The sequence below is a fragment of the Ischnura elegans genome, chromosome 4, assembly GCF_921293095.1.
Source record: "Ischnura elegans chromosome 4, ioIscEleg1.1, whole genome shotgun sequence".
Classification (NCBI taxonomy): domain Eukaryota; kingdom Metazoa; phylum Arthropoda; class Insecta; order Odonata; family Coenagrionidae; genus Ischnura; species Ischnura elegans.
In genome coordinates this window covers 84,307,975-84,334,311 of record NC_060249.1, presented here as the reverse complement: position 1 = coordinate 84,334,311, position 26,337 = coordinate 84,307,975, and positions in this window count along the sequence as shown.

Sequence of the window (26,337 nt, the reverse complement as noted above, 5' to 3'; positions counted from 1 at the left end):
TTGCTTTTGGCGTCCCGCGACGCCACGCGACAACTTGAGATGCAATACGTTATATTCTAATTCCTTTACGATATTCATTGCAACGTTTTTAAATGCGTTTAGTAATTAAAAAAAAACATTCAACAATTCAGTGCAACTATATAAAGCATTGAATTTGGGGTACCCATTTCTTTTTGCGATACATTTATGATTGTAATGAATATGTCCATCATTATTATACATATATTTTATGCCCATCATGAACTTACAAAAAATTATGTGAATGATTTTTTTGTAGTTTAACAGTTATTTCTACTGGCATGTATTTTCTTTAACCATTACTAAATGGCGTCTTTGAGACGCCATACGACAAATTTGCGTTCCAAAATGTGACGCAACTGACGGAGGCTTAATACAAAATTGGAATACCGACCCTGGATTCGAGATTCTTCGTCATTTTCAATAGGGTAGTTTCCTTCATCATAGAAAACGAAATGCATCGATTGCGATTCCTTACCCACCATTAGTGTATTCTTAATATACAAATTATTTGGTTTTAGAAATACCGGTTTAGACGAATGGCAACGGTCAATTTAAACCTCATTTGAAAAAGTCCAGATTGGCGCCAATGCGACTCCACTCCACGTGACGTCACAGGGACCTAGTTTCTATACGAGTAGTCAGGAGTTTTACATCGTCTGAGATTACCAATGCATGCATGAGGCACAGAGCTCAGGGAAACATGCCTTAATAATCACCTATTAAAACGGGCTAAGGTCGGAAAGCTTTCTTCGTTTGATAAGGTATTAATAATCCTTATTTAAGGCTAGCGCTACCACCTAGCAGGGTACTCAGCTACCTGCCAGCAGCCTGCGTCGTATCAGCGCTCAAGCCTCACCCCAAGGTCACCTCACAAGGCGGAAGGGGGAACCAGAAATACGTCACACGGACTTTTCCCACCATTCCTACATAGCAGTCGCGTTTTCGCGCGCTTGAAAATTTTCACCTTTCGTTTGATCGCGAAAAATAGATATCGTGATTAAAAAATCTAGAAGCGTGAAATACGTACTCAAGGAGTAATAATCTTTCGATTTAGGTAATAAAAAATAGTAGAAAACCACCCTATTAGATACAACAAGCCCTCTCTCAGTATTTATTCCCACACCAAGACAAGAGGAAGTGAAGGTTTAAGATAAGGATGGAAAGATGACACTCATTTTCAACATAATGAGATGATAGGTGCTCTGATTTTATCTCAAGTCCCCTTAAAAAAAATTAATTAATACGTCAATAATCTTTCACTGAATACTACTAATGCTTGACATAAAATTATACCTGAATTAATCACTTTTACCTCATCTATCAACACTACACTCTTAAAAGAGCTAGAAGCATGCAGAAAATTTTTAACAAAGCTTTCACATCGGCTCACACAGGAAAAAAAAACTCGGGAGAATTATTAAATAAATGTATATCTCTCTTCTCATCTAAGTCGCAGCTGAAATTCGAACTGAAGCAAACTAAATACAATATTTATTTCATGTGTGAAATAAAAATAAAATTTTACGTGGTCATGGACCAAAACGCACGTGGAGATTAAATTTTATATTATTCTAACAAGTATGGGATTAGCAATTTAGTATTACCACTAAATATTTCGATTTCTGTTTTTCCCCTTTATTTTATGTATATTGTTGTCCTTAGCGCACTAAATTTTTTCAAGATAAAATTTGCTCCACATATCTCAAAAACCAAAAACACGTATACTTGGCATTTGAAATATTTGAAATGTTAAATTTACACCAATGTCTACTGGATTACTTCACAACAACGTAATAGGGATCACATATTACTTGAACTTATTTCACACCAAGTCAACTCTGAAACTTCAGATTTGGCTCTAGACAAAGCAATTCAAGGAAAGTTGGCTGCAGTAAGGTGGGAATGTATAATTTGGCGTCGATGTAGAGGAGTGACCATGACCCACGCGTACGCTCTAAACAAATTGATTATGACGAAAGATGCTCAGACTGTGCAAGGAATTCGCTCACGTCGAGACTGAAATATTATTTAAAATAATCATTGATTGATTAAGCCTGCTCTAAATATCAAAACGTACTTTTTGCCTTTATTTTACCCTATACCAGAGGCGGATCTCTGGGGGGGGAGGGCAAGGAGGCTCTAGCCCGCCCTTGGGTATCCAATTTACACTAGAAAGAATGATAATTTTTTTCAGACCCCCATTACCGCTGGAATTTTAACCTCCCCCCCTCTTGTCCATATCCTGAATCCGCCACAGCTCTTTGCCACTTTTTCTGAATCCGAAATACACTTCTTAATAAGAGGTGTTTTTGCAAAAACATTTACCATACTACCACATGACTCTACTTAGCATATCACTCAGTAGAACATTTCATTATATTGCTCTCAGAGCGGAAGTCCGAGGCAAAGTTTGAACTGAAACCAATTACCTACTTCAGAGCATATATTGTTACGCATACCATAATATTGATTATCAAAGACGAAAATAATACTGAGTAAATTTGGCGATATATAAGCTACGAGGGGGGACCAAAAACGAACCAGACACATGAATTAAAAATTCGAAATTGGATTTTTTGTCCTACAAACGTTAGTTACCTTCGAATTACTCTCCATTTACACTGCTACATTGGTAAAAACGACTTTTTCACTACACGAAACACCTTTGGTGCTCGTCGTTTCCGATGCCTTGCAGCGCCTTCGATTTTCTTTTCACCCCTGTAAGATGACCAAAACCTTTCATCACCATTTTCATCCAGTTGAGCAAAGGAACTCAAAAGGTGCGGGATCTGGTAAGTAGGGTGGGTGAGGAAGCAGTACCATGCAATTTTTTACCAAAAACTAAAGTTGCAACAATCAGCAGCACGTTCCGCTTTTGATCAGGAGGCAACAAGCGGAGAGATGAATTTCGCCGTGATTCGTCTCATTTGCTAATCTTCAACTAAAATTGGCTGCCATGAACTCCACGAACGACCAGATTATTCAGCGAGTCCATCAATATTACGCCTTCAATTCTCGTACACAAGGGTAAGAGATTTTTTCCACATTTTCAACACTTCTGGACCTAGACTAAAGGCCGGTCCGAGTATTGAATATCTTCGATCGACATGTTTCCCCGTTTGAATTGCAAATACCACTCGAGCGCTTGATTTATTTTTAAAGCGTGTTTTTTATAAGCTGTAGACAACATATTAACAGTGTCCGACTCAATTTTACCGAGTAGAGATCAAACTTTCAACGCTACGCGCTGTTCTCGAATATCGGCCATTTCAAAAATCGAATGGGTCAGAAATCTCTTTGAATATAAGCTGTCACAATGGCTCGCTACAACCGTCTAAAGCCACACCGTTTCGCATACTGACTCAGAAATGATGAAAAACCGTCCATCTAGTGGGAGAAGTTTAAAATATAAGAGCGAGGCGCGCAGCGATATCCGTCCGGTTATATTTGGGTCCACCCTCGTATTTAGTATGGGAGGCGAAATTTTAGCTTGACCTCAAGGTATGTTGAACTCTTGAGTTTTTTCTCCCCCTTTTTTGGGTTAATTTAATTAATATTTCTCAATGGATAGAAATAAAATTATGCCTCATGGCTTGGATACTTAAAATATGCATTCATCACATAGGTTAAATTTTTAATTCCTATAAAACTTATTTGGTTTTGCCTCAGCTACATGCTGCGGCTGATATATTACTCTTCCCGGAATTCATTCGCGTCGGGACTGAAATATTGCTGGACATAATTATTTTCAGACCAATGCCTCATTGAACCAAAACACATCTGCATTCCAATGCTGTGACCTATTTTTGCGAGAAAAATATCCAAACCAAAGAAATATTGCATACAGCAACAACGTTTTAACTCCTCGATTGCATGAGCCTACTGGGGGATTTAATGATATTGTTATCCACATAACTCGGCAAAATCAATAATTCAACCCATACGTCCCTGAATCTGGCTACTATTTAAAGGTAAAATTTTATCTGTAACTTATTTCTTTATCTATTTCCGGGAAAATATATCAGTGAAGAGCATTTTCGTTTCAGCATTCAAAAACAAAAAAAATTGGATGCGGTTAAAATTGTACAACTGAATAGGCTTGATATTATATGTTTAATCAAAATTACTCATTCGAGAAAAACATTTCAATGAAAAAAAAGATGTAATCTAGGGATTAAGGTGAGTAATTGATTTTTGTTTTGCATTTGTCTATAAATCTATTGTTAAATTTAGTTTAATCGAACATCACGACATTTCTCATTAACATTTGTGCAAAATTCAATCAATTTTCCAAATTAATTCCAACAAAATCTGAGATAGTACATGCCTAAACTAGATTATACATTTATCTCTTACTGATTTCATCTCAGCCAGGTAGAATATCATTATTCATAAATTCAACATCCCAATTTGATTAGTTAACACACATTAATTCCAATGCATTGACGTCAGCATTAGGCACCAAGTTTGGGAGTTAAAGCCGGTGTGACGGGTAGACTGGAATGAGTGCAACGGAGTAGATAGAGGAAAGTTCGTAAATGTCCCTGTTTCAAATCTAAAGAGCTTCATGAAAGCATTGGCAATGATATTTCAGCATTAAGTCTTCACCAAGATTATTTGTCATTCATCAACTGCCACAACTTTACGATCGATTGTTATGCGCTATTAACATTTTGGGTGTGAAACCTTTGGGATGGACTCAGTTGTACGCTTCATCTTCATTAAAATATTGAGACTCGTAGGAATCTGAAATTTCACGCACATAGGGAAGTTCCGCGTTTCACACCTTCCTTTTTGTCAGACGAGTAAGAACTTCGAGAGGACAAAAGGAGAAGACAGCACACGAGAGCTATGGGACACATTGAAGAAGTGTCAGCATGAGCATTTCACACCACTCATGGTGTTAATTTCTCCTGAAACTTTTCTCCTTATCTTATTTTAAATCAATCTTATTTACAACCAGAACGCACGACGGATTAATACCCATCTAACTTGCCAATTCACAGACGTGACAAGAATTTAAACTAATCAGTAGTCACTTCTATCCCGAAAATATTAGGAACATGACAATGAGTTGAATTTCAGCAACTTATCTCCAAATTGGCGACTAGTAGATCTTCTCAATCTGACTTTATAAAAATTAAATCAAGCATTCATGACGTAATACCTCCTGAGCAAGTTAGAAATGATTCTATTCGATATTATAATCATAAACAAAGTAATTTCTTGAGGTAATATTATAATATTTGATATTTTGATTATACTTTTGTATAGGTACTCTTATTTATTGGATCATATCCACGATTCAACTTCAAGAGTGCATGCAAAATTTAATTTTTTTCTTAAGATGTTTCTTGTTTTTTTTCTTAAACTAAGATTCTGGTGTGATCTCCTTTTAAGTGCATAATATGTTCTGAGCAGCTGTTTGAAATGCAGACTGCAGATTTAAGAAATTAGTTGTTTATATAATTTTATTGCGTCATACTTAGCCTAAAATGCCTTAAATGAAGTCGGTATGTTTTGCCATTCAATTCTGCATTTCGTTATAAAATCGGGTTGCAAGAGATTTGCACCACACTCAACCTTTCCGTGACTGAGCCTAGAGAACTTACGTGGACGACTGTGTGACGTATTTCAGGAATCTCCATTTATAATTCATAAATTATATTTTATGTATTATATTTTATATAAATTATATGTTGCATTATAGTCTTTCCTGTGATTCACACCATTCAACACATTCAAAAATCATTCGACCTAAATAACGACGAAGTGGTTGAGCTCAAATTCAAAAAATATCAAAGGAACAAAATGAAAAATAAGAAAATTACACAACATTACCATAATTTGGGGTAGCTAAGTCCGTATTCCGCACAGTTACGGAAGGGGTAAGCAGGTATAAAGAAAATCACAATTTTCTTTGCAATGCCGCGGGAGAAAATCTGGACCCTATCATGGAGTATACAAAAGAGCTCAAAGATAATTGCTAAAATAGTTATGCTATAGACAGCTATTGAGCGAAGGTCATTCAAAGTCGTAATGCGAACTACATAAATGAAAATGGTATAAATTGCATAAATAAGTAATTAGCATAAATTTTGTGAATTTCTGGTAATATAAATACAATTGTTATCAATTATTTTCATATCACTTTTCAGCCTTTGCTTTCATTATTATTGCGAAGTTATACCTCCAACAAATATCAGGTCTCATAATAAATCAGATTCTGCGTGAAAATTAACTACCCAGCATATTTAGTGCGTCATTGAAGCGTCGCACAAACCGACCGTGAGGTAAATGGTGTACAGCGCTAAATTACGCCATTACAGACAATAACACGTTTGTAGAACCACACTCTGATTTGCTCTCTGGGACGTGATCTTACGATCTATTGATTTTCCAGTACAAAGGCTGGCGTAGAAGGAACGCTAATAGTCGGATTAGTTACATTGATTGCGCCATTTTCCGCTTCCTTTAAGCTTTCCCTTTCAAACCGGATTAGTATCTCCAAATACCACAAATGTTTGCTCGATACACAAGCATTTTTAAATCCTTTGAGAGTAATTAGATAGTTTATTTCACAATCACGGTTCTTAGAGACGCCTATCTTTCACACTTCTAGGCAAAGAATTGATGACAAGAATCCCTTCCATCAAAATTTTTGACATATTATAGTTTGCCCTTCTGAGTGCTATTAATAAACTCCTCCGCTTTTCCAACCCTGGCATTTCATATTTATTTAAATTTGCACTAACAGCGATTCCTAGGAAAACTTATGTTGTTACAAGATAATTTAATATAAACCGGAGAAGCGAACCAGGTGTCCTTAAGTTTTCCAGTCAATTGAAACGATCGTTTCCGAATTCCATCTTTATTTCCAACGAGTCTTATGGCAAAAGGCAACATTTTCCATCTATATTCACAACCACTGGGAATCTATTCACCAGTTCTAATGATTTGTCGTTGTGCCAGCCGTGATACTGAAATTAACATTCAAATCAATTCTTGCGATAAAAAATTCACTGGAACCGGTATTTAAACCACTGACCTCTGGCTGTCCCAATCGATTTCTACATCAAAAGGCACTGTGAAGCTTCACGGAAGATGCCAATACTAATTCTTCTGGTAACGGTCAGACGCGTTACATTCAGTCACAGTAGGTATCATTAATTTTTTCCTGGAAGCTATTTTCACTTGTCTCCACGTATCAAGCCTTTAAGTATCCGAACTCAGAGCTTGGACCGTATCCTTACTTTTATTTGTTCTCCACAGTTCAGAGGTAAAAAATTGGTCTAGTTGGATACCAAATTTTATTAAGATGTGAGTGAGAACATTTTCTGATTCAGTTTAATCAGAGACCAAATCACCAGAAAAATCGTGAAAAGAATTTCTTTCCAACGGATTGGCTGCAATTTATGCATTAGGATCTTACATTTAGGCTTTCTTATAAGCTACTGGTACTTGTTAGTCCTTATCATCATGATAGTTTAACAATTCAGAGATTGGCGAGACCCATCTCTCCACTCCGCCCTCTTATCAGATATCCTATTCAGGTATATCTTCATTTTTATGTCATTCACAGCTCCTCCTATATTACTCATTCTGATTCGAAAATGAAAAGAATACTTCGTTGACTTCCACTGATTTATTTCCGAGGTACAACATGTTTCGATCATTACAGGTCATTATCAAGTACAACAAATTTTAATATTAAGCAAGCATATATACTCCTTGAAGGGGATGGGGGAGAGGATGGAAGGAACTGGTGTTGGGGGGGGGGTGTGTTTTTGGGTTGGAAACCCCCAAGTGGAGGTTGCATTCTAACACCCACTCCTTCCACCCTCTCCGCATCCCCTACAAGGAGTATATATGCTTGCTTAATATTCAAATTTGTTGTACTTGATAATGACCTCTCTGGATCGAAACATGTCGTACCAAGGAAATAAATCAGTGGAGGTCAACGAAGTCTTTTCATTTTAGAATATCAACTTCCACATGGTTGAGTCTGATACCATTGAACTTCTTCTGATCTTTCATTTGCATTTGTTTCCGTCAGATTGTCCTTCAACGACTGTCTTCCTCACTACAACGTGCGTGTAAAGAATAAATAAATAAATAAATTCCGCCTTCTTCCTCGGGCTTTTGGAAGATACCTTCTTTCCTCTAACTACCAGACTACTCTTCAGACTTCCGCATAACTCATTTGGTTAAGTAAGCCTACGAACTTTCCAGCATGTTTTGGCAGGTTAACAAACAGTGCGATGTTGCTCTTTTGTCTGTACTTAGTTTATATAAAGAGTTTTTAATTTTATAAGAACTCATTAGCTAAACTTTATTTATTTTATAAACTGAGATTGTAAACTTAGTTTATAAATTGGAATAAATTATGTGCGCTCATTTACACTTTAATTAACAAAAAATATTCAGGGATATCACAGTGTTAAATGCTGTAAAAAATAAACGATATTAATTACACTTTTCAGCGAAGAAAATGGAAAAAAATTGAAATCTTTAACTACTCTGTTCTTCCTAAATACTAGAGATGATAATTGAGAAAAAAATGGAAATAATAAAAAAATTAATAAAATACGTGTCCTATACCATATTTGCTCTGAAGAGAACCCTTTGGATCAATGTCTTCTGCAGTATGCAGTCTGCAATCTTCAAAGTGCAGCGCAGCTAAACTGTTTGAAAATTCACATTACCGCTTGGATTCTATGGCGTACTACTGAGATGTAAGATACAAACGTACAAAAGTTGAAAAAGCTACAAGGTATGTGAAATACAAGAAATGCAAGTTACACGCTAACAGATAGGCCTGGGAAGTTTCAAAAACTTTCCACTACTCACGATCAATTCTCTTGCGAATATATTCTTCTTTCTTTCAACATGAGGATTCTCTCATTTAATCACCTCCTGAACTAAGGTGAAACATTTTTTGCAATAAAAACTAAAAGAATTCTTTTTGGACTGGCTTTGAACCATGCATATTCATAACCCACCAAGGAGTTACATTGCAGCAGAAACTCTTATATAAACATACGAGTTGCAGGAGTAGGTCAAAAATACTCGAGGGATAAAACCTTTCTAACATTGCCCTTTGTGCTTCGAATAGAGTTGAGAATTTTTTCGCGAGAGTAATTTTAGGAGGATCAATATAAGCTCACTTCTGCCGCGGAAATTCTCAAAGCTAGGAATACAAATTATATTCATTCTAGCTGAAAAAATACATATTTTTTGGTAGTAAAAATTATAATGATTTGCATTTTTACCTCCTATTTTGCCTTCAAACGCAAACACAAAGGATACGAAAGAAACTTTTTTTGCATATCTCGTTAGTCCCGACCATTTTCGTTGCCTAATCCAGCAAAACTTCCACGGCTAGAGTGAGCGTGAATATAAATTCCCCATTCGAGAGCAAGGGCTAAAAACCGTGGCTAAACAAGGAAGATGCTCAAGGGCTGGAACTCCGGTCCGTTCCATTTAACATATCCTCCGCACCGGGGCTCAGAATAAATTCCGGCCGGACCATGGTCAGTTGTGAAGATGAACGGAAGACCTGCGGTAAACGTAACTGAAAAAAATAAACTACTAAAGTAGCTCCTCACAAAAGTCTCCAATTTTTTTTGTCCAACCAAAACTCTCCAAACCGGACTGGAAGAGGAAAAAGGGGGAGCGGTTCGAAAACTTGCAAGCCCCACTGAAGGAGAAAGATAAGAATGGGAACAGCGAACTCATTTAACGAGGTCGGGGATGACCGGAGAGAGAGATAGCGGAAGAACACTGAACATTTTGCAGAATGAAAAGAGGAAGTTGTGGGTGCGCTGGGAGATCTCGGTGGGTATGGAAACGGAAGGAAATAAGAGAGTAGGAGGGGTTGGGGAGGGGAAAGGAGAGGAATAGAACCAAGAACGGAAACAAGAGAGTGGAAAAGTACGGGACCCGGCGGGGTGGAAACATTTCATTCAAATGGACCAGGCTTGTATGTGCGGGAGCGGAGCGAAGGCTTTACACGGAGCGAAAGAATAGAACCGCAACAGCGGCGCGCAGACGGAGAGGGATGGGGAAAATGCTTGGGAGGGACGCTGGTAGGGGGTTGAAGACGATGGCCGGGGGAGGGAAGAAGCGGGAGAAGAGGAAAACCAAGGGGTGCGAGAGCGGAACCTTGAGGAACACACTGCAAACTGGTGCGGTAGAATGGGAGGAGGGCTCGCCACCGACCCCATTCTCTCTTCTCCTCGAATTCCACCCGCAAACCAAGACACTACAGCAGCCCCCTACTTAGCATCCCCTTCACAAATCCTCCATCCCTCCCCGCCCTTCCATTTTCAGAAACCAGCAGCACTCCAAAACGAGCCGAGCGGGAATATGTCGGGGCGAGGGGAGGATTAGAGAGAGATGGGGAGGACAGATAGTACATGACACCATCCTCTACGCATCAAAGTAATTTTATTTTTTGCCTCCACAACCGAGAAGGAAATGTGGGGTAGTGTTTTCGTTTTTGGGGGGGTGAAGAATAAATAAACACTCAAACCCCTCCGACCAAACCCTCATTTTCCACCGCAGAGATGTTAAGGAGGAAGGAGATCTCGAAGTATTCTCCTTGAAGGACGACGGGTCGAGCACCTTGGGCCCCGTTCAAAACAGCTTAACTTGACTTAACTCAGCGTAACGATAGATTTGAGCCCTTCAGAAGCGCAGCAACTGGTTCACAACTTAAATCGGCGTAACTGGACCAGGAAAAGTCATGTGTTGAGTAAAAATCAAATGCATCTTCGAAGTAGTCATTACTAAAGAAAATTATAATATTTATAGACATTCATATGCATCCTCAAAAATTACACGCATCCCCCTCACGCGACAGGTCATTTTTGGAGACATAGTACAGGCTAAAAACTTTCGCTAACATTTTTAACGGTTTTAACGGTTTTTAAAGTATACCTTTCTAAATATTTGCCTGAGTCATAAATTTGAAAACTTATCCTCAGTATCTACGCAGATTTATTTTTTTTTTGTTTAAAGACGATTAAAACGTTAACAAAGGTCCATTCCGTTTACCCTTAACCCTTTATAACCCAATGCTGCTTATAAGTAACATGAAAATGCATAAATGTTCAGCTCTACTCAAGCAACATTCAAACTACTTTTGCGCTGTAAAGTACGTGGTAAATGGTATAGTATGGGATAAATGGTATGTGGTAGCTTGTGGTAAAATATGTAGCGTCTACAATAATTAGGATTGAGTTGAAAATTTTCACTTCTTTAAAATGAGAAAAATTGAAATTTTTACCTCTCCCAGAAGGAGCTTTGGGTTAGAAAGGGCTTAAATTTCAAGATGATGGAGTTGTTAGTATAATGAACAAACAGACATAAGACCTGAATGAAGACGTCCGGAGACATCCAAGACGTCAGGACGAGAGGGAGGGGTCTGCCCTCATAAATTCATTTCACGAATTATAGACGATCTGACCTGTTATTACGGAAATATTTCCAATACAAGTCTATGTGATATTATTTCAAGTTACGTCAAGTGGAGTTGTTTGTATCGTGGTTCAAAGCCTCCCCCTAAGGGCAATAACGTTTATCGCCGAGGTGCGTTCTTTCAAATCTCACTCAACCCGTCTCCATTTCCAGCGAATACACACAGCGAAAGCCTGAACCTGCAAACATTACCGTCTCCACCTGCGGTATATTCCCGCATTCTTTTCATGTCATATTGCAGAGCTTCGATTCTCATTTGCGTTCTTATTTTTCCTGCTGCTTCTCGAGAAGTCCTCCGTTTCGTTCATATTTTTAAACATATTGTTTCCTTCATTCAGGTTTTTTCTATTCACATCTCAGTCGCAGCATAACGCGAGGGAATCTTCCTTGACAGGAGGAAAGTTTCAGCACATGGTAGGATCATTTCCTTCTATATCTCATGGAGATGGAGAGAATTTCGTGTCGTGGCTAGGGAAAAATGTATGGAAAACTTCAACGTAAGAATCATACGAGTATTCTGCTATTTATTCCCGAGCTTCTATTTATGGTCGAACCTAGTAAGTTTATTTTTAACTATGACTAATTAGTAAATACCGATAGTAGCAATACCCGACGTTATTTTTTATGTATTATGTGTCAAACTTATAAATAAGGCATTCTTTTCGTACAAGAGGATATAAATCACTATAATGTTTTCCTCAGAGCAACAAATATTTATTTTTCAGCCTTTCTTTCTTGTTAGATACGATCCAGGTTTCAAAAAATAAAGATGTTTGGCTTAGAAAATTATCTACCACTGAGCATAAATAGTATTCACAGGAAATCCATTATTAGCTTTAAACGAAAATGCAACACTACTTTTAATTACGGACCACCTTTCGGCCGGAGTCTATACGATTCAGGGAATATTTGAACGGTGAAAGGTCAACCGGTGAAAAGAAATTATTTTTTCCTTTTTTTAAATATTAGATACTCGTATTAAGCATTGAATTTCAAATATCCTTAAACCACTTAGTTACATTTGTTTTGCTGATCATAAAAACAATTCAACTGAAAAAATAAACCAAAAATAAAAAATAAGAAACTAACTAAATCTCTCCCGTAGAGATTACCCCTCAAGGTTTCCTCTCAGGTAAACAAGTATTCTATTTCTATTTCATTACCTTCGAATTACTGCAAATTCGCTGGGTCTCCTGGATAGATTTGCGTCACTGCTGCCACGTCAAGAGAAGCACAGCCTAGAATGGTAGAAAATTAGATAAATATTTAGTTTAAAGTATTACTTTGCCGAACCAATGCCAATAGCAGTATACCGGAGAACGAGCAATATATGTAATAGCAGATAATAATAGCACCTTCAAGAAATCTCACAATTTAAACGAATGATTGCCACTTTTTATTTGCCTATCGCAGTTTGCCTAGGCTACTAATTTTTGCAAATAGTAATGAACACACTAGATAAATAATATTTTATTGAAAATTTTTGTTTCTAATTACTCACTCTTTAACAGCGACTAAGGGGTAATATTTTATCTAAGACGTAGACACGAACAATATACAAATGTGATACAATTGTACCATGATTCAATGTTTTTATGTTCAGAGCTTAGTGACAATTGAAAATCCCTCTTTGGCTACTTCAACCAATCTTAATATCTTGGCTGAAAAATATTGTTCAGCTGAAATAAATCGCTTTGACTAGAGCTGGGTGTAGAGATGAAAGAAACAGCAAACAAATGAGCAGAAAAATGCTCGGCACAAGCATGGAAAGGCAAAAAATATTGATCGAGCACACTGTTTCCGCTTTTTTGCTTCTTCTTCTTCTCGAATCTTGCTCGAACTTTGTTTCTTCCCCTTTGCTTCTTGCGTCGACACATTGACACAATTTCACCATCCAGGTGGCTCATTTCGTTTGAATATCTTAATTGAACTGAAGGATAGACGCAATCCCTTTCACTTGAGTCTTCTGTTCATAGGTCATAGATTCTGCAAATGAATTTACTAGCATTCTTGCCTTAAACTCATGCTTTTACTTTAATGTAGTTCATGACGCGTATGTGCGGCAAAAAACCAATTTACGTTCTTCTAAAATAATTTACTCTCATGAGCAAAAACATGAGAATGTAAGAAGAAATTAATAACTTTTCTGTTGAGACATGAAGCTTACAAGTTTCGGGGGCATTCCTTTATGCCCTAGAGAAGCGTAACCATCCAGCATTGGTCTCACGTAGATTTTGGCATTCATAATTTTATTTTGGCTCCAAATTTTATCATCGAAAGTGAAATATTTTCTCAGGATTATATTATATTTTCCAGGGTTTTTAATTTTAATAATTGCGGGTGATCAGTATTTTCGCCAAAATTCTCACAGAATTGTACACTGAGTTCAGAAGACATATGTTCACTAAATATCAAAAACCATGATCGTTAAATGTCATGTTACAGTGATGTAGTTATCAGGAAGAATTAAGTGATAATGGCCTTGAAAATAAGCTTTTTAAATGTAGTTTTTAGAATAGTCATCGCTTCTTGTATTGCTGAGCTGCTACAAAGCATTTAGAAAAGCTCGCTCAAATGTTAAAAATCCGAAGAGATCCAATTAATATTCAAAAAGTTTAGTAATTCGGTGGTATCCAGTATCGGGGCACATGAAATGTTATCGCATCAAGTTTCTGGCGGCTGACATTATATGGATAAATACGCGATATGACATCGTGCCCTGGGAAAGAACACAAAAAAATTGGAGAGAGATTCCCCTTTAAATCGGTGGCATTTAGCCAGCTGATAACTCTGGCGTAACCACGGCGATGAAAAGAGATGTTTACCCGGAGCAACAGCGCGGGATGCGTTCTACCCTCAATCACCCCCCGCCCTTCCCGCCAACCTTTCTAAAACGTTCCCCTGACACTCTGCGGAGGCTCCAACTTTTTCCACCGCCTGGAGGGAGAGAAATCGGGAGGTTAGGGGAAGAGTGGAGTCACATCGGGAGCTAGGGGGTTTTTGGTGGGTGTTTGGTGGTCGAATGGATGGAGATAAGCGATGCATACTTTTTACTAAACCGGGGAAAATGGAGGAAAGGAAGCATCAGCATCTCTTCGCAAAAAGTAGGAGGAAGGGATAGGAATAGATAAAGCGAGTCGGATACGTGAAAAATGGGAGCGTGAGTCGGCATGCGAAAGATGCAAGGCAATGCGCGGTCGTGAGGGATTATTTCGCGTCATCCTTCCTGCATCCTCTCGTGCTCGCCAAGCGGATATCCGACTTCTTTTCTTTTTTAGCCTCCTCCTCAAACTACTCGCGAGCGCATATTGCTTCCGTACAGGCTATTAATCATGGGGCAGCCAAAGACCTTCTCGGATTGATAACGTTTGTGCGTGTCCACCTCAATGTGTAGCGCAGCTCAGCAACATAAGAAGTGTTTAAAAAATTGCATTTCAAAAGCATATCTTCAAGAAAATTCTCGCTATATTCATCTTTAAAACTACATCAATCTTACGAATTGTTTTACGATCATGGTTTTTGATATTTACAAAGAAAGTTTTTGGAAAATGCCTTTCTTATCCATAAGTATAATTACAGATGAAATCAACTAGATTTGAACAAAATTTGCCGATTACCAATGTAATTAATTTTATCTCAATTTAATACAGTTCAACAAAATTGAGTTAAGATGTTGTGCGTTGTATCTATTTCATTATTCTTATTTGATATGTTGAATCTGGCTTGCAAGGGCTCTCATTAAGGGATTGAATAAATTTATATTATCATAAGCCAAGGGATAGTTATCTATATTTGGCCCGCTCATTCGTATCTTTTTAAATTTATCTCTTGAAAACAAACTAACTTTTCTCATTTTAACAACATGCGTATAAAACATACCAAATAAAATTATAAATAGTTACTTTTAGATAATCTTCTGCCACAAATTAATTAAATTGCAAATATTCTCCCTGTATGCAAGACTATAAGACGAGAGAATTTAAATATATAACACTTGAATAATTTTTATGAAAATCAATATCAGGTTAACTGAGTAATTACCACTAAACTTTTCGAATGAGTAAGTCCCATACATGACTAAGACCTCCTAAAACTGAGATGGCAATAAGGCTATCATAAACGATGTAATTAAAATAGTAGGTGTAGTAATAATAATAAGATAAATGCCGTCATTAAAATATCATCAGTGGAATAAGGTTATGGAGAATAAATAATTTTACCAAAATATTTTCACAAATAGACCATGGATTAGTGAGTGCTCTGCATGATTAAAAAAACATCCACATGGAAACGACCAAATAATTTTTCATTTCTCGCATATGATGATACTCCCTCACCTTTTTCAATTATTTTATTTTTTCTTTGAGCTTATTGTTCTCCAATTTAACTAATACAAGAAGCAAGGCAGAAGTGAATCTTTTTTTTCTAAAATTGATTATTTCTGTAAGACTTAATAAAATCCCCTCTCGCATATCGAAAAATCCACAAAAATATAGGAAAATGGTATTAAGAGGTAGCTAATGACATCAAATTCAAAAAATGAAATACGCACTGAGCGTAAGCAAACAAAAGCCATCAAAAGTCACTGAAATTACGTGCATTCAAATTTAAAACGGACAAATCTTATTCACATGATTTTTATTACTTCTGCACTCAGAGAATATTGAGATATTTGAGCGGAGGATAAAAATATCGTGTACCTCAAAATTTTCCAGACTCAGAAACATTCATCTGTGTCCCTTTATTTTTTACGAAGCTTATGAAACTCCGCCATCAATCAAGAATCAGATTTCAATAAGGATATCATGGACAAACAGATTTCGAATTCATTCCACGCTGATGCACGAGAGAGACAGAGCAGCTCCAGGATTCCGAGCGATTATATCGGAAAGCATTCTTTATGGCACTCGTTTTGTGAAATAAGTGTCTACCGTCATGCCGAGGCATTTCAACCCCTCGTGCCTCGCAGCGCGAGGATGGAGTCCAGGGACAGACAATAGTGGGGGCCCCCAGGGTCGATTTGGGACCCCCATCCGACCACACAGATCCCCGGGAACCTCCAAACCAATTTCTTCTTTCTCTCCCCCTCACTCCACCGTCACTTGGAACGCAACAATAGCCGCGTGTGCGGGGCACGGCTGCTTTCCGCACAACAAAATGTAACAAATTGCTTACATCATCCCGTTGTCATGCCTCAGTTAAAGAGATAGGAGGAGGAAGAGTATGGGGGGGGATGAGGGAGGAGTCGCGTCGAAGAGCATCATGGGATAGGAGGAGTTTAAAGGAGGGGAGATGGGGGAGCCACCACCACCATCGGGAGAATTTCCCTCCATTCCCGGAAAACGGGAGATTACGGAGATTGCTGGGAACGTCTTTTGTCCCGCTATCCTTATTTCCAGAGTGGAGGGAGGGTAGGAAAGAGAGAGGGGATGGTTTGAGAGTGTGAGGGTAGATGGAAAAGAAGAGGTTCAGGAAGGACATGTTGCGAGAAGGTGGCGTAATGTACGGGTGAAGGCGAAAGAATGTTTGGGGGAGGAGCGAGAGTCTTAGAACGTGAGTTCAGTGACGTATGCCGGATTAATATCCAGTGAATAGGATATTAAAATGGGTGTTTGCTCAGGTATTAATATATGTTTAACCATAAGGTATCGAGCAAACTGTAGCCACAATTAGCGTACCTAATAATAAATTATGAACTTAAGACATATGGAGTATAAACTAAATAATAAATTGAATGCAAAATTATACCATATAGGCAATACACTGTTTTCAAAAGAGCCTTGTATTTACCCAGGTATTTTCAATCGAATATGTAATGCCTAATATATTTCTAATATAAGCTATAATAATCCAATCAATATCATTCTAATATAAGCTTTCGAGCTAATGGTATTATTTCAAAATAGTTAATTAGATTGTCGCAATTTCACTGAGACAAGACAAAACACTGCATGCAATGGAGCCTTTCATTCTTGTTTTGAAGCCATAGAAATTCATTAATGATATCGGCACCCTAGATAAACCTCCATGTAACTCTATTGCACAGTCCACATATCTTTAAAACTCTTGACGTTTGAATTTAGGTGACTGCTGATTACTGGTTGCATTTTCACGTAATACGTCAATAGCCGAGAATTTATATCTTTATTAATTATCACGAATTACGCACAGAGTATTTACAGTTAAATTAATATTCGCCCATCTTACATCCCTTAGATAAGAGCGGGATAATGCATAGAAGATAAGAAGACGAGGCATGGGCATAAGGAGAAGGAACGATATGAATATAGAGAGCAAAAGAGGAACATTTGCAGCGAGAATGTAATGGAGTTGGAGGAGGGGTTGGAGAATACCTACAGTTGGATGAAGGAAAGGAAATTTTAGCCCTAGCAAAGGATGAGGATGAGAATCGGAGGGGTTGAGGGAGGATCTCTGAAAAGGAGAAGATGTGGATTGTGTGCGATAGGCATCCTGCGAGGAGAGGAATGAAAGGCGCGGAGAAAGGAGGAGACAGAGGGAAAGAGGGTAACCCGTGGTTACTGCTTTCCTCTCGTCACTGCCATGGTTACTCGAGGCGGAAATGGCGTGTGGGAGTGGGTAATGGAATGGCTTGGGAGGAAGGGCAGGAGAGCGAGCGAGAGAAAAGGGGATAATGAAAGGATAGCGGAGAAGGTGTTTAGAAGCCAAAGCATTCATGGGATCTCAGCAGAAACGGGGGAAAATCTTCTCCGATCAAGTCTTACTTTTTCGAATTGAATCGAGATTTAAACCAGCACATGCATGCTCTCCATTGGAAAATACACCTTTTCACCTAAAGCACGCATATAATAAGCTTTTCTCTACGGCAGATGATAGTTATACCTATTTAGATGTTATTTACATTTTCGATCTTAGATATTAACTGCTGTCCAATATGGAATTGGCAAATATATTTTCTCTTTTCACCAAGAGCACGAATGTAATAAGTTTTTCTCCATGGCAGATGCTAGTTATTTTTAGAAATTAACAAAATTTTCGACGTTAGATAGTATCTGTTGTCCTATATGGATTTGGAAAACATATTTTCACTTGTCACCAACAGCTCGCGTGTATTACACTTTTCTGTACGGCAAATGTTAATTATATTTAGATGTTGGTTACATTTAAGGTGTTTGATATTATGTGTTGTCTTATATGGACCAGATTTGATACAAAAAAATTTTAAATTGAGGCACATAATCCTTGAAAATGAGCCACTATACACTGTTTTTGGCACAGTGTTTGATCAAGACTCCTGAATGAGCCGAAATAATAAAGAAGTAAAAGTCCTGTACCAAGATACTGACATCATTTCCCAAATCAAAAGCAGATGGCTTATTTGAGCTGATCTGGCAGCAAGAGTGTCGGACTCATACTTATAAAGGCAGCAGAAAATGTCCAAAAGGGCGGACGACAACGAGAGAGTCCAAACTATATTGGGGAGACCAAGTACTAAAGGACATGGAAATTCAAATGTAACACTAGAGGATATTCTGGACCGGGATGAGTGGTGAATATATGTTGGTGAGGCCAAAAATACTATATTTCATTGGCGGTCTTAAGTTGCCGCGTTGCCAAGTTATTAGTTACAATCAATAATGAACGAGAAAGTCTTAGATATTAAACAAGTTTTTCAATGTTTGTTTGATAATCTGGCAAAATACCTCAAGCATTATATTTATTTTATTTTGTATCATTAGAACAAGGATGAGAGAGGGAAGAAAATATAAAAGGAAAAGTTAAGGTGCTGTGGGGAAGGGAATAGGAAATAAGGGTGTTTGTAAGTCAAAGCAATCCTGACGACGCAGAATGGAGGAAAATGTTCACCGATCAAGTCCCTTTTTGAATTGAATAAAGATCTGAATCCGCGCACAAATGCTGCTCTCGATTGGAAAAGATCTTTGCTCTTTCACCTGAAGCACGAATGTAATAAACTTTTCCTCGTGGCAGATGTTACTGAATCGTAAACTAATTCATCACAAGCGAAGAGTTCCTGAGATAAAAGAATGAGGAAAACGTCACAACAGTGTCGGTGAATTAGAATTATCCTATTCCCCAAGGCATTTCATTAGGCAAATGGAAATTTAATAATGAAATATTTACAATTCAATAACGTAATCCCCTTGATAAATTCCAAAGAAATTTTTTATTTATATTTAATATTTATATTTAATTTAAAAATTTTTTCATTTTTTTACACGGTGGGTAGGAATATATCATTTCCGCAAACCACAATATGCTTGCATGGCCCCAGCTTTCCTGTAACTCTTTCATTCATCTAAGGTTACGCATATTAATTTTAAAAGTAATATCCTAATTGTAATGAAAAATCTTATCTGCACCTCACATGCATTTTCTATGAAAGTTATTAAGCTAAAATTTTTAAATAGATTCGCTCCATTCTTTGAATTCTCGAAACCCAAGTAACTTCTGAAAAAAATGTCAAAAATGGATTTGTTATAATATTTTTAATACAAGTTCCCCATAAATGGTCACAGTCGATACCTTATTTCTATTACATTAACTGCCATTCTTTCCATTTATGGCGACAACAGTAATAAATATGCGCATTGGTATCTACAGATGGGACAACCTTTTTTTTACAATTCTCGCAACAAAGTGTCAGAGTGAAATAATTTCTGGTACATCTTGGGTCGCAGTATTCAATGCAGTAGAATTACTTAATTTTAAAATTATTGGTACATCCGACGTCAAAGTTCTTGAAATACTTAGGGAATAGATAAATTAGCCGCTATTTTTTATGTTTTTCACTCCGCCAGGAAACGCCCCTTGTATTCTTGCGAGCTCATGCCAATATTAAAAAAGGACCTTGCGGATATTTTACCCGAAAAAAAATCCGAGACTCCAGAATAAATGATACTGATCAATCCTGATTTTAAAATTAGAATTCCTCACCTAATCTCTATCCTTTCCATGTGATTTACCCTTAGTATCACAAGCAGGTTTTGGTGTATTATTTAAGTACGCAAGCATTATCAGCAAGCCGGTGACTGGGTCACAACTCACCACTTCGCCGCATGAAGGGCTCAGGTTAAAAGTAAAGCAGAAACGGAAGATTTTACGAAGAAAATTTGACCAATGCGTGTTGAGGAGAGCCCGCGAACACGTAAAATCGTTAATTAAATGAGACGGACCTTGAGCCACTTCACGCTGAAGACTGAATCATTACATTCTTGACCTTGCTTGAAGCATAAGATTCTGGAGAAAATATGATTGCCAGTAACGTATCCAAGGTGGTTTCATGGAGGGAGCCCTAGTCCTTTCCGAAAAAACGTAAATTAAATAAATTTGATGGTTTCAGGCTTTACTTTGTGAAAATCCATAGTGAAGAATTAAAAAGGTATAGCACTTTTTTTCACAGAATTTATTTAAGTCGACCGGTTTCGTCCCAAAGGCGACATCTTCAGGTACAAACAACAAACAAATGACAAACTCTGTACCTGAAGATGTCGTCTTTGCGACGAATCCGGTAGACTTAAATAAATTATGTGAAAAAAGCACCATATATTTTTAATTCTTTAGACGTAAATTACATATCACAGGGGACTGCGTAGAAGAGGCCAAATTCCACCCCATTGTATGCTGATTTCTGATGTTTGTAATTGTAAGGAAAAGTATTGAGCTTTTATGAATTTCATAGATCACATCATCACCTTTAAACATTTTGGTTAATACCGCTAATAATACCTTATTTCCCCGTGAAACTCGGATCAATAATCCGTCAGGGACGTGCGTAGCGACTTTTGTAAACCCATTTAAAGGCGCGGTTCTTGACAACACATTTAAAGGACTAAAGGATCCTCTTTCGTAATATACGTGTCACATATCTAAGCTCTTCGGGTGAACAAATTCCGTTATTCACTTAAATTCGGTTTCAAAGATATCCACAACGCGGCAATGAGTACAGAGTGACCCATTTATTTCCAATGATACAGTATTTACAATGGAGAGAAGCATTTGACAGTAACGAATTGGATAGATCATGTCATCACTAAAGTAAATTTCGGTTAATAGACTTAATTTTCGCTAAACTGTTTGGGAAATTCGGATTATTCTATACATCAGAGACGCGATTGGTAACTTATGTGAGCCCATTAAAATATAGGACGAGAGACAACAAATTTAGTGGCATACAGGAGGATCCTCTATTGTAATATTCGAGGTCGCATGGTTCAGAACTAGCTCAATGAAAATTCTGTAAATCGCCGCCATTCAACCTGGCATTCTTGTCGTCATCATTGGCATGATCCAAGTTCAATCCTTGTGTATAGAAGCACCAATCAGCCAATGATCCATCGATTTTGTACTTTAATACGATTGGGAACTTCATTTTTATTTACTTTTACTTTTATTTTTGTATATTTACACACCACCGAAAACAGCTCTACGGCCTTTTACATCGGGGTTATAACATGTTAACAATTTAAAGTACACAAACAACCGCGCCCTGGATATGAGTAACTTACCCAGGTGGGACTCGAACCCGCGACCTCCTGTTTGGCAAGCGAGGACTTTACCTCGCCGCCACCGAGGCCAGCTTTAAAAACCGATACTAACATTCTTTAAATTGAAACAAGAACCTTCCACTGATATCACGAAAAGGAAATTAAGCAAACTGTGTGCTGCCCCAGTGAAAACCTACGACGTTGCAATTTTAGGATTAGAAATGTGTATTATACAAAAACTGATTGTAACGGGCGGAATAATAGCGTCGGTGGGCTCTTATTTACGATTTTCGGCGACAGTTTTGAAAGTTTTTCTATACTTCCCATGATTTTCAATGCCCCCAGCAACACACTGAAGTTTGTTTTGGAGAGAGTGTACTACATTCATTCTGGAGCAGAACTAATTGAGGAAGAATCGGCTGGGTGCTTATAAAGATCCAACATGAGTGGAATGGTCCAATGCAACTCTAAATTTCACTGCCTGCCAATACCTCACTTTTCCCCTTTGTTCCTTTCCTTCACCCTTTCCACGCACTATGCATCCCATATTCTGCGCATCTACAGGGCGTAAGCTTCCCCAAAAAACATGCAAATCGAACTACTGTATGATTCAAGCAAAGGCAGGTTAGGGTATTATATGGTGATGGTTTTCCGGGTTTACACCGCGTTGATATTGTTGTAGGGTATTATATGTTTGGAACCGGATATGATGTTCTCGCTAAGATCCAGACGTGTATGCAAGGACAGTATTGAATGATTCACGCTTTGGATTTAACCGTTGGTATTGGAAGGCTTCCCTTGACCTTTCCTCACGAATATTACAAAATAGGATCCTCAAGTCCGCCTATAAATTTGTTGTCACCCTCCGCACATTAAATGTGTTTACAAAAGTCGCCACTCGCATCGCTGGCGGACAAAATGATCCAAGTTTCACGGAGAAATAAGGTGTAATTAGGGCTGTTAACCGAATTTTATATTCATGATAATGTGATCTATCCAATGCATAACTTTTCCATGCAATTTATCGTAGTTATAAACTTTATAATGACAAACATTGGAACAGAGTGGACCGCATTGCACTTATCTCCGCACCGGAGGCATTTTTGAAAACTGATTAAAATGCGTCCGTAATGGCAACACATATCTATGGAATAGAATAGGGCCTCCTCCATGCAGCCCCCCAGTGCCCTTCAATTCAAATATATAACCTGCCAGTCTGATACGTCGACCAGCATGAAATGGATTTAATATATTTTATGATAAACACGTAGCAAATGAAACACATCAACCATCGCTATTTTCTCGTTTTTAATCACATAGTATACTAAATAACGATCTGAATGTTAATTGGTATAAATCAATTTTTGCCTGTAATTTACATGATTCTTAAAGAAAATAAGTTCCCGATGAATGATTGTCGTCAAACAATCCCGATTAAAATGCAAATAGGAAAACCGCCCGACACTTAATCACTGAAGGGTTATCTGCATCTTAGCCAACACTTCAGGCAACTCAATATAATACGTAATGATCAATGCTCAATTGCAGATGACGACGTATTCTAATGGATGAAAGATTCAATTAAAAACATTCAATTAACTACGATGATTCATTCGATGATTTTACCGGAATAATTAATCAGGCCTACTGAGTGCCCACTCACGAAATTGCAATCTTGGTCAACAGAAACCACCATGACGACATAAACTGCTTTATTTTTTGAAGAAAAGAAGACTATAACGGGAGACATCACGATCAGCATTCCTTTGAAATTTAATTGTCATTCAATGCAGCTGAAAAAGTTAGAATTAATTTCTTTTAAACTAAAAATTTTAGCACCACAAGCTCTGGGCATAAGCATATATAATAGCACGTTTTGCATTTAAGAAATCTACCAACTGTTTTATGTGTCACTTTCGGTGGTAATATTTAAAATGTATTCATTCGAATCCTTAGTTTATTATTTAATATCAACTCAAAAGCAGCATTAACTAATTATATCTCAAAATTTCCCCCACAGACGTGAAGGGATAAATACATCTCCGCTAACAATATTTACAGTGTATCCGCAAAAATATTACAATGTTTTCATATAGAAAGGAAAATACAAAACGCTAATAAGGAAACTCATGAAAACTAAGACATTACTTGAAATTTTCAAATAAAATTAATATTAATATCAGCCATTTGGCAGAAGCAGGCTTTTATTGCCTTACTTGCCATGAAAATATTTTTTTATATAATTTTAATCATTGGAAAGAGTAATTTTAATTAATTTTGATTTTGCGGAAAGGTAATTATATTCAAAATTCGGATTACTGATGCTTTTTATTTCTATTATTGTCCTAATCCAACCACGTTAAGGAAGTTTCGTGATTTTCTCTCGCATTCAATGATTCCCTTCCCTCCTTGCTTCATCAGTCAATTTCTTAGAATGCCTCTCTTTCAAACTACCTTTTGGCCTTTTGTGTGACGGAGGGAAAGGAGACTGCGAAACTCAGCCATCGATTGACATCATTAATTAGGAACTCGTTCGACAACACCCAATGAGAAAGTTAAGCTCTCGATCTACGGAAATCTCGCTATAGAAATTATCCATTCATGCTCAAGCCTTCTGAATGTCATCTTCAGGTCAAAAAGGGTTTTTTCGAAAGAGTCAGTAGCCATTCATACCGACAAATATTAATTCCTTTTCGCTTCATTTCTATTAATTACTACAGACCATTATCCGTTCATAATAGGCACTACAAATATATTTGCATAAGTTTATTGCTAGTATTTTGTAAACACAATTAGCGCACTTCTAAATGCAGAAGCAAGCTGAATGAATTTCTTGCTAATACAATGCTTCCAGGTAAATACTTAAAATACGAGGGTCATAGGAAAAGTAAGGTCTCCATTTCTTCACATACTTATTGAGAAATATTCATTGATATCCATATATTGACAAGGATCCTGGTCAAGGAGAATCATTTTTTTCTCTGTGAATTTTTCGCGCAGTTGGTGCATTGCGGGTGACTCCCGTAAAAGTTATCGCCGCGGCTAGTCCCGGTATATTTTAAATAACCTGTTGAGATTTTTTGCTAATTCATGTAACATAGTTAGAAACCTTGAAAATTTAGCAATTCTTTGGTGTTGTCGCCATTGCTCTCAATGATTTCCCGCATCCGTGAGACGGATGCTTGTGAGCCCTCCTCAAAACAGCTTTCTGCCGCTTCCCGTAGGAAGAACCGCTTCTTGAACGTCGTCGTCGTTTTGGCAAAATTTCAACCTCCTAAATTATTTTTTAGGGCCGGAAAGAGATGATATTCACATAGAGCATACCTGAACTGTAAGGTGGGTGATGAATTACCTTACATCCAAATTGATCGATGAGTGACGTTGCTTTGTGGGCCACACCTTTGTCCCTTGCGGGCATCATGTCTTGTCCTGGTGAAATCGAACACCTTTTGTCAACCTGCCGCATATTTTGTTCTGGATAGCCCTTCGAAGTTTGCTTTGGGTCTCATAGTGCCTCTTGTAGTTGGCTTTTGTATCCTTAGGTATGAAATTAACCAGCAGGGCACATTTTTCTATGCCACAAGACGGTAGCAATAATCTTGCCCGCAACTTAACGCAAATATTGCCAAACATTTTTAAGAGATGGTTTTTGGACAAAAAATGGAGGAGAAATAAAGTAATTTTACTTAGCAAAATTGGCAAAGTTTCATATATTTTCTAGGATAATGGAGTTCTACAAAGTATATGTCGCCAAGATCACTTTTGCCAAGTGCTAGAAAGATATTTTTTCGTTTTTTGATCAATAATATAGGAACATATAACTAGTTATTTAGCTCTAAAGTCATTTCCTCACTACGTTTGAACACTTGATGCAAAATCAACGGAAAAAATGCTGCTGGAATAGGCGCTATACCCAGAAAAGAATATAATTTCGTCAAAATAACATTAGTGGAAACTAACTATTTAAAACCATATCAAGTTACATCCTAACTATGTTACCCGATTTTAAAACAATATTACCTCCGAAAATAGTATATTGGTTGGGAGGAGGTTCTTGCGATTGGTTAAGGACTGTTATTATTTTGTACATATCCCGGCCGACCGTTCACCTCAAGCAAGTTCAGCGAGACTCGTTGGATGTAGGACGAGTTATATTTTGCTTGTATATTTTTTAGATTATTTTAATGTGCGTATTACGCCGTATTTAGAGTTATTTATCCGAGAAAGTATAATCATTCCTTTAAAGCTTTACTTTCACGGAGATCAATCATGCTGCCAGTCCATTTTTAATATTTTCATTTTCATTTTACGCAGGAGCTATGGAAATTTAGATTCTATCATCCTCTATTTA